At 38.1% G+C, this 10,497-nt stretch overlaps 1 non-coding gene across 1 annotated transcript; it reads left to right on the top strand.

Moving 5' to 3' along the window:
• The first annotated feature begins 1,077 nt into the window (after positions 1 to 1,077).
• On the top strand, positions 1,078 to 1,185 carry LOC127740425 (small nucleolar RNA R71). The gene has a single exon (XR_008001101.1). It is a non-coding gene; the product is annotated as a small nucleolar RNA R71 (small nucleolar RNA).
• The last annotated feature ends 9,312 nt before the right edge of the window (positions 1,186 to 10,497 follow it).

The raw sequence follows: 10,497 nt of genomic DNA, 5'->3' as shown, positions 1-10,497 counted from the left end.
TTAAAGGTCATGGTGCCTATGGTATAGGGTATTAAGAATTTGCCAGGATCTTGTCTCTTTTGAGGTAAAGTTTGCTGAACCCATGTATCTAGTTCACTAATGAGCAAGGGAGGTTCACCTTCCCAAGTCTCATTACCAAACAATTTGGCATTCAGCTTCATGATGGCTCCTAGATATTAAGCAACTTGCTCTCCATTTACATCTTCCTCCTCTTCAGAGGAAGAATAATCTTCAGAGCTCATGAATGGTAGAAGGAGATTTAATGGGATCTCTATGGTCTCTATATGACCTTCAGATCCTTTTGGGTCCTCAATAGGGAACTCCTTCTTGCTTGAGAGACGTCCCATGAGGTCTTCCTCATTGGGATTCACGTCCTCTCCTTCCTCCTTAGGTTCGGCCATTTTGATTATGTCAATGGCCTTGCACTCTCTTTTTGGATTCTCTTCAGTATTGCTTGGGAGAGTACTAGGAGGAGTTTCAGTGACTTTCTTACTCAGCTGGCCCACTTGTGCCTCCAAATTTCTGATGGAGGACCTTGTTTCACTCATGAAACTTAAAGTGGCCTTAGACAGATCAGAGACTATGTTTGCTAAATTAGAGGTACTCTGCTCAGAATTCTCTGTCTGTTGTTGAGAAGATGATGGAAAAAGCTTGCTATTGCTGAGCCTGTTTCTTCCACCATTATTAAAGCCTTGTTGAGGCTTTTGTTGATCCTTCCATGAGAAATTTGGATGATTTTTCCATGATGAATTATAGGTGTTTCCATAAGGTTCACCCATATAATTTACCTCTGCCATTGCAGGGTTCTCAGGATCATAAGCTTCTTCTCAGAAGATGCCTCTTTAGTACTGTTAGATGCATTTTGCCATCCATTCAGACTTTGAGAAATCATGTTGACTTGCTGAGTCAACATTTTGTTCTGAGCCAATATGGCATTCAGAGCATCAATTTCAAGAACTCCCTTCCTTTGAGGCGTCCCATTATTCACGAAATTTTTCTCAGAAGTGTACATGAACTGGTTATTTGCAACCATGTCAATGAGACATAATAGAATATATCCAAAATGGTCCACTCTGAAAGCATGTCAGAAGGACACCTTTTGGTCATCTGCTTGTATCTTTCCCAAGCTTCATAGAGGGATTCACCATCTTTTTGTTTGAAGGTCTGAACATCCACTCTAAGTTTTCTCAGCTTTTGAGGAGGAAAGAACTTAGCCAAGAAGGCCGTGACCAGCTTATCCCAAGAGTCCAGGCTATCTTTAGGTTGTGAGTCCAACCATGTTCTAGCTCTGTTTTTTACAGCAAAAGGGAAAAGCATGAGCCTGTAGACTTCAGGATCTACTCCATTAGTCTTAACAGTCTCACAGATCTGCAAGAACTCAGTTAAAAATTGATAGGGATCTTCTTATGAAAGTCCATGAAACTTGCAGTTTTGTTGTATTAGAGCAACTAGTTGAGGCTTTAGCTCAAAATTGTTTGCTCCAATGATAGGGATTGAGATGCTTCTTCCATCAAATTTGGAAGTAGGTGTAGTATAATCACCAAGCATCCTCCTTGCATTATTATTTTCGGCTGCCATCTCCTCTTCCTTTTTGAAAATTTTTGTAAGGTTGTCTCTGGATTGTTGTAATTTAGCTTCTCTTAGTTTTCTCTTCAGAGTCCTTTCAGGTTCAGGATCTGCTTCAACAAGAATATTCTTCTCCTTACTCCTGTTCATATGAAAAAGAAGGGAACAAAAAATAATAATAGGGATCCTCTTCACCACAGTAGAGAGATTCCTTTATGTTAGTAGAAGAAGAAAAGAATAGAAGAAGGAAAAGGTGAGAATCCAAACACAAGGGGGAAGAGTGGGTTCGAATTCTTGAGTGAAAGAGAAGTGTTAGTAGATAAATAAATAGAAGGAGATGAGAGAGACAGAATTTTCGAAATTAATTTTGAAAAAGGGTTAGTGATTTTCAAAAATTAGGAGAATAAATAAAATTAAAAATTAAAAATTGAAATAATTAGTTAATTTAAAAGAATTTTGCAAAGAGGGGGATGATTTTCGAAAATTAGAGAGAGAAGAGTAGTTAGATGGTTTTGAAAAAGATAAGAAATAGTAAAACAAACAAAAAGTCAATTAGTTAGTTGAAAAAGATTTGAAATTCAATTTTGAATAGATAAGAAGTTAGAAAAGATTTTTGAAATCTACTTTGAAAAAGATATGATTTGAAAAAAAAGATATTTTGAAAAGATATGATTGAAAAAGATATTTTGGAAAAGATATGATTGAGATTGAATTTGAAAAAGATATTTTGGAAAAAATTTGAATTTTTTTTAAAATTAGAATTGATTGCTTGACTAACAAGAAACTAATAGATATGATTCTAGAATTTAAAGATTGAACCTTTCTTAACAAGAAAGTAACAAACTTCAAATTTTTGAATCAATAACATTAATTGTTAGTAAAGTTTTCGAAATTTTGAGATAAAGATAAGAAAAAGATTTTGAAAATTAAATTAAAAATTTTCGAAAAATAGTAAGAAAAATGAAAAAGATTTGGTTTTTGAAAAAGTTTTGAAAAGATAAGATTTTTTTAAAATTGAAAATTTGACTTGACTTATAAGAAATAGCAAAGTTTAAAATTTTTTGACTAAGTTAACTCAAATTTTCGAAATTTTGAGTAAAATAAGGAAAATATATTTTTTTATTTTTTTTGAATTTTTAATGAAGAGAGAGAAAAACATGGAAATGACTCACAACATGAAAATTATGAATCAAGACACATGATGCATGCAAAAACACTATGAATGTCAAGATGAACACCAAGAACACTTTGAAGATCAAGATGAACATCAAGATTTATTTTTGAAAAATTTTCAAGAAAAGAAAACATGAAAGACACCAAACTTAGAAATTTTTAATGATTAGACACTATGAATGCAAAAATGCACATGAAAAACAACAAAAAACACAAATCAAGAAAACATGAAGATCAAACAAGAAGACTTATCAAGAACAACTTGAAGATCATGAAGAACACCATACATGATTTTTTTTCGAAAAAAAATGCATAAATTTTAAAAACATGCAATTGACACCAAACTTAAAAATTGACTCTAGACTCAAACAAGAAACACAAAATATTTTTGATTTTTATGATTTATAATTTTTTTTATATATTTTTCGAAATTTTATAGGAAAAAGAAAATATGAAATTCAAAATTTTCAATAAGAATTCCAGGAATCTTTCAATGTTAGCCTAAAGCTCCAATCCAAGGGTTGGACATAGCTTAATAGCCAGCCAGCTTTAGGATATAAATCAGGCATGCAACAGCTGATACTTCATCCAACTCCATGCCTTTTATGTTGACAAGTGGAAGCCTCAATCTAAAAGAATTTGGATATGGCTTTACAACCAGCCAGGCTTCAACATGTTACCATGAAACTCTAGAATTCATTCTTAAAAACTCTGAAAATTTTCGAAAACAGGTGATAAATTTTTGAAAGATTTTTGAAAATTTTCTGAAAATAAAACAAAAAAAAATTACCTAATCTTAGCAACAAGATGAACCGTCAGTTGTCCAAACTCGAACAATCCCCAACAACGGCACCAAAAACTTGGTGCACGAAATTGTGATCTCTAATAATGGCATTCAACTTGGTATGCACATCTACTAACTCAACACTTTCTTCACAACTTCACACAGCTAACCAGCAAGTGCACTGGGTCGTCCAAGTAATATCTTACGTGAGTAAGGGTCGATCCCACGGAGATTGTTGGTATGAAGCAAGCTATGGTCATCTTGTAAATCTCAGTTAGATGGATAATAAATGGTTATGGAGTTTTGAATAATAATAATAAATAAATAGAAAATAAAGATAGAAATACTTATGTAAATCATTGGTGAGAATTTCAGATAAGTGTATGGAGATGCTTTGTCCCTGTTGGATCTCTGCTTTCCTACTGCCTTCCTTCAATCTTTCTTACTCCTTTCCATGGCAAGCTGTATGTAGGGCATCACCGTTGTCAATGGCTACATCCCATCCTCTCAGTGAAAATGGTCCAAATGCTCTGTCACAGCACGACTAATCATCTGTCGGTTCTCGATCATGTTGGAATAGAATCTATTGATTCTTTTGCGTTTGTCATCACGCCCAGCAATCGCGAGTTTGAAGCTCGTCACAGCCATTCAATCCTTAAATCCTACTCAAAATACCACAGACAACGTTTAGACCTTCTGGATTCTCATGAATGCCGCCATTAATTCTAGCTTATACCACGAAGATTCTGATTAAAGAATCAAAGAGATATGCGTTCGGTCTAAGGTAGAACGGAAGTGGTTGTCAGTCACGCGTTCATAGGTGAGAATGATGATGAGTGTCACGGATCATCACATTCATCATGGTGAAGTGCAATGAATATCTTAGAACAGGAATAAACTGAATTGAATAGAAAATAGTAGTAATTTCATTGAAACTCGAGGTACAGCAGAGCTCCACACCTTTAATCTATGGTGTGTAGAAACTCCACCATTAAAAATACATAAGTGATCAAGGTTCAGGCATGGCCGAATGGCCAACCCCCCAAAGTCTGAGAACCAAACGTCTAAAGATGGATTTTTTATCAAAGACGAAAACCAAGATGTCTAATACAATAATAAAAATGTCCTATTTATACTAGACTAGCTACTAGGGTTTGCAGAAGTAAGTAATTGATACAGAAATCCACTTCTGGGGCCCGCTTGGTGTGTGCTTGGGCTGAGCTTGAGCTTTACACATGCAGAGGCTTCTTTTGGAGTTGAACACCAAGTTGTAACATATTTTTGGCGTTCAACTCTGGTTCGTGACGTGTTTCTAGCGTTTGAATCCAGAATGGAGCATGGAACTGGCGATGAGTGCCAGTTTGCATCATGTAATATTAAATAAAGTATAGACTATTATATATTTCTGGAAAGCTCTGGATGTCTACTTTCCAACGCCATTGAGAGCGCACCATTTGGAGTTTTGTAATTCCAGAAAATCCATTTTGAGTGCAGGGAGATCAGATTCCAACAGCATCAGCAGTCCTTTGTCAACCCTCTATCAGAGTTTTGCTCAGGTCCCTCAATTTCAGCCAGAAAATACCTGAAATCACAGAAAAACACACAAACTCATAGTAAAGTCCAGAAATATGAATTTAGCATAAAAACTAATGAAAACGTCCCAAAAACTAGCTAGATCCTACTAAAAACTACCTAAAAACAATGCCAAAAAGTGTATAAATTATCCGCTCATCAATGTCCAAGATGTGCTTAGATAATTCTGCAAGAGGTTCATTTCACAAGAAGAAGACACCGGAGGAGACTATTGAGCTTATTGAATTAGTTGCTAGCAACCAATATTTATACTCATCTAACAGGAATCCTGTGAACTCTGAGGCTCATCAGAAGAAGGGTGTCATGGAAGTAGAAGCTCTTAATGCTATTCTTGCTCAGAACAAGCTTATGTCTCAGCAAATAAGTCTACTTACTCAACACATGGGTGGCATGCAAGTCTCAGTTATCAACACGGAAAATCCACCTCAAGAGGTCTCTTATGACATGGCAGGAAATTTAGTGCAAAATGATAATTATGATTATGCTCAATCCTCTTCTGAACAGGTCAATTACATGGGAAGTGGTTCTAGAAATCCTAATAATGACCCCTATTCTCAGACATACAATCAAGGATGGAGAAATCACCCAAATTTTAGGTGGAGAGATCAACCTCAGAGACCTCAAAATTTCAACAATAATTCTTAGGGCGGCTTCCAACAGAACAATTACAATAACCGCCAATTTCAGCCTCAGCAGCAACAACCACCTCAGCAGGCAAACTCTAAATCCCAAGAAGATTCTAATTGGGAGATGATGAGGAGTTTTATGCAGGAAACCAGAGCCTCCATTAGAAACTTGGTAGTGCAAATGGGCCAGCTGAGCAAGCAAATACCTGAGAGGTCTGCAAGTACATTACCAGGTGATATTGTGGTGAACCCAAAAGAAGATTACAAGGTTATTCAGTTGAGAAGTGGTAAAGTAGCTGGCTCTGAGACCAAAGCCAATGAAGAATTAGTTGAAAAAGAAGCTCCAGAGGAGAAGAAGGAAGAAGTAGAGCGTGTCCTTCCTAAGCGTGTAGATAACCTATTCCCTGATTCTCTTGACACTTATCCTACATTGCCAAAGGCTTCTGAATACAAGCCAAAAATGCCCTATCCTCAGAGGCTTCAGAAGGCTTCCAAAGAAAAGCAGTTTTCCAAATTTTTAGATGTTTTCAAGAAGCTACAGATCAACATTCCTTTTGTAGAGGCTCTTGAGCAAATGCCTCTTTATGCTAGATTTATGAAAGAGTTGTTGACCCATAAGAGGAACTGGAATGAACAAGAAACAGTGGTGTTAACCAAGAAATGTAGTGCAATTATTCAACATAATCTCCCTGAGAAAATGCCAGACCCAAGGAGTTTTATCATTCCTTGCACCATTGGAAATGTCATAATTCAGAAAGCTTTATGTGACCTTGGAGCTAGCATCAATCTAATGCCACTTTCAGTGATGAAAAAGCTTCAAATTGAGGAGGTAAAACCCACTCGTATTTCTCTTCAACTTGCTGATCTTTCTGTTAAATTATCTGTGGGGGTTGTTGAGGATTTACTTGTTAAAGTATGACCATTTATTTTTCCTATTGATTTTGTTATATTAGACATGGAAGAGGAGGTAAAATCCTCTATTATACTTGGTAGACCCTTTTTAGCTACAGGTAGAGCTCTGATTGATGTGCAAAAGGGTGAATTAACCTTGAGGGTCAATGAAGAATAGGCGGTCTTAAATGTTTTTTAGGATCTCAAACACCCTAATGATTCTGAAGGGTGCATGAATGTTATTGAACCACTTGTTCAAGAGGTACTTAAAGATGAGGTGCTTGATGACATTCTGGATCCTATTTCTGAGTATGAATTAGTTGAATTTGATGATTCACCACCCCAGAAGGCTATGGTTTACATGCCTAAAGCAGAAGAGGAAGCCCTCAAGCTTGAGCTCAAACCTTTACCTCCTTCTCTGAAATATGTGTTCTTGGGTGAAAATGATTCATATCCAGTGATTATTAGCTCTTCCCTGAAGCCTGAAGAGGAAGAGGTGCTTGTTTCAGTGCTCAAGAGCCATAAAACAGCTCTTGGGTGGACCATTAGTGACTTGATGGGGATTAGTCCAACCAAATGTATGTACAAGATCCTTCTTGAAGATGATGCTAAACCAGTTGTGCAACCACAAAGAAGACTCAATCCAACCATGAAAGAGATGGTCCAAAAAGAGGTAATGAAATTATGGGAAGCAGGTATTATTTACCCTATTTCTGACAGTCCTTGGGTAAGTCCTGTGCAGGTAGTTCCCAAGAAATGAGGGATGACAGTGATCTAGATTGAAAAGAATGAGCTTATTCCTACAAGAACAATCACAGGATGGAGAATGTGTATAGACTATAGGAGGCTCAATACTGCTATAAGGAAGGATCAGTTCCCCCTGCCTTTCATTGATCAAATGCTTGAGAGGTTAGCTGGTCATGCTTTTTATTATTTTCTAGATGGATATTCTGGATATAATCAAATTGCAGTGGACCCTCAAGATCAAGAGAAGACAGCATTCACATACCCCTTTGGAGTATTTGCCTACAGGAGAATGCCATTTGGACTTTGTAATGCTCCAGCAACTTTTCAGAGGTGTATGCTTTCAATTTTTTCTGACATGGTTGAAAAGTTCATTGAGGTAATTCTTTTGAATCCTGCCTTAAGAATTTATCTCAATTCTTAAAACGGTGCCAAGAGTCAAACCTTGTTTTGAATTGGGAAAAATGCCATTTTATGGTCACAGAAGGTATTGTTCTGGGACACCGGATTTCAAGTAAGGGGATTGAGGTTGACAGAGCAAAGGTGGAGGTAATTGAAAAATTACCACCACCAGCAAATGTTAAAGCAGTCAGGAGTTTCTTGGGTCATGCAGGATTTTATAGGAGATTTATAAAGGACTTTTCTAAAATTGCTAAACCATTGAGCAACCTGTTGGTTGTTGATGTTCCTTTTGCCTTTGATTCTGATTGTCTGCATGCTTTTGAAACTCTGAAAGCAAACCTTACCTCTGCTCCCATTATAGCTCCCCCTGATTGGGATTTACCATTGAATTGATGTATGATGCCAGTGATTTTGCTATAGGAGCTGTTTTAGGATAGAGGCATGGTAAGCTTGTACATGTCATTTACTATGCCAGTCGTGTGTTAAATGATGCACAAAAGAATTACACAACTACAGAAAAGGAATTATTAGTTGTTGTGTATGCTGTTGATAAGTTTAGGTCCTATTTACTTGGTTCTAAGGTTATTAATTATACTGATCATGCTGCTTTGAAGTATCTTCTAACCAAACAAGATTCTAAACCAAGATTAATCAGATGGGTGTTGCTCCTTCAGGAGTTTGATATTGAGATAAAAGACAGGAAAGGGTCAGAAAATTAGGTAGCTGACCATCTCTCCAGAATTGAGCCTGAAGCAGGAGTACAACAACCCACAGTTGTGACTAAGACATTTTCAGATGAGCAGTTGTTTCTCATTCAGCAGGCTCCATGGTTTGCAGACATTGCAAATTATAAAGCCATTAATTTCATTCCAAAGGAGTACAGCAGGCAACAAGTAAAGAAGCTATTGCTGGATTCAAAGTACTACATTTGGGAGGAACCATATCTTTTTAAGAGGTGTTCAGATGGTATCGAGATGTGTCCCAGATGAAGAAACACAGCAGATTCTCTGGCACTGTCATGGTTCAGATTATGGAGGCCACTTTGGTGGTGAAAGGACAGCTACAAAGGTCCTTTAGAGCGGATTCTACTGGCCAAATCTCTTTAGGGATGCAAGAGCATTTGTGAAGCACTGTGACAGATGTGAAAAAGCCACAAATCTCCCTGCCAACCATGAAATGCCACAGCAGGAGATTCTTGAAGTTGAGTTGTTTGATGTGTGGGGTATTGACTTCATGGGACCCTTTTCACCCTCACATTCAAACAACTATATTCTAGTGGCAGTTGATTATGTGTCCAAGTGGGTGAAAGCTGTGGCTCTACCCACCAATGATGCCAAGGTGGTCATGAGCTTTCTTCAGAGATATATCTTTAGCCGGTTTGGTGTCCCGAGGACACTCATTAGTGATGGAGGAAGCCATTTCTACAACAGACAGTTGGACTCTCTTCTACAGAGATATGGAGTCCGTCATAAAGTGGCAACCCCCTATCACCCTCAGACAAGTGGACAGGTTAAGGTTTCCAACAGGGAACTTAAGAGGATTTTAAAGAAGACCGTCAGCGTTTCAAGAAAGGACTGGTCTAGGAACCTTGATGATGCTCTCTAGTAATACCAGATAGCGTACAAGACTCCCATTGGCATGTCCCATTATCAGTTGGTCTATGGCAAAGCCTGTCACTTGCTAGTTGAGTTGGAGCATAAAGCATACTAGGCAACTAGGTATCTGAACCTTGATTCAGAAACTGCAGAAATTAAGCGAATGCTCCAGTTAAATGAGCTTGATGAATTCAGATACTCAGCCTATGAGAATGCTAATCTCTATAAGGAGAGAACTAAGTTATTACATGACAAGAAGATTGCCATCAGAGTCTTTGAGCCAGGACAGCGAGTGCTTCTGTATAATTCAAGGCTCAAATTCTTTCCAGGAAAGCTGAAATCCCGGTGGTCAGGACCGTTTGTGGTTACTCGAGCTTCACCATATGGTCATGTGGAAATACAAGAAGAGAATTCTGATAGAAAATTTACAGTGAATGGCCAGAGGTTGAAGCACTGTCTCGGAGGCGAGATTGATCGCCAGCGGTCCGCTCATCTGCTGAATTAGAAGAACTGACCGTCAAGCTAGTGACGTTAAAGAAGTGCTTGTTGGGAGGCAACCCGATAATTTTGTATCCTTAGTTATTTTTGTAGTAGTAGTTTTCTTATTTATCTGATTCTTATTGAGTTTTATCTATCATGCAGCTATTTTAAAATAGAAACCGGACACTTCAAAAAAAAGCATTCCACGCGCGTGCACCTGGTGCGCGTTCGCATCCATTGTGAATGAGATTGAACAGAAAGTTGCACTGGAGTTGTGCAGGAACTATGCTTAGCGCACCAGTTCACCCAGCGTATGCGTACCAGACGCGTATGCGTCCCACTGGTTCTCGACAATCTACGAGGGAGCGCACATGGCGCGCACGCGTGCCTTGAAAAATCGACGTAAATGGGTACATGGCCGAAAGTTGTGCTGGCCTCGCGCTGGGTTCATGCCAGAAGCACAAATTGACCCACGTGCATGCGTCTCTAACGCGGACGTGCCTGGTATGCGAAATTGTGATCTCACTTTTCACATCTCCGCATAGCTGACCAGCAAGTGCACTGGGTCGTCCAAGTAATACCTTACGTGAGTAAGGGTCGATCCCACAGAGATTGTCAGCTTGAAGCAAGCTATGGTCATCTT

This window comes from Arachis duranensis, chromosome 6 (assembly GCF_000817695.3).
Source record: "Arachis duranensis cultivar V14167 chromosome 6, aradu.V14167.gnm2.J7QH, whole genome shotgun sequence".
NCBI lineage: Eukaryota > Viridiplantae > Streptophyta > Magnoliopsida > Fabales > Fabaceae > Arachis > Arachis duranensis.
The sequence above is the reverse complement of the archived record's forward strand: the minus strand, read 5'-3'. Positions and strand labels throughout refer to the sequence as shown.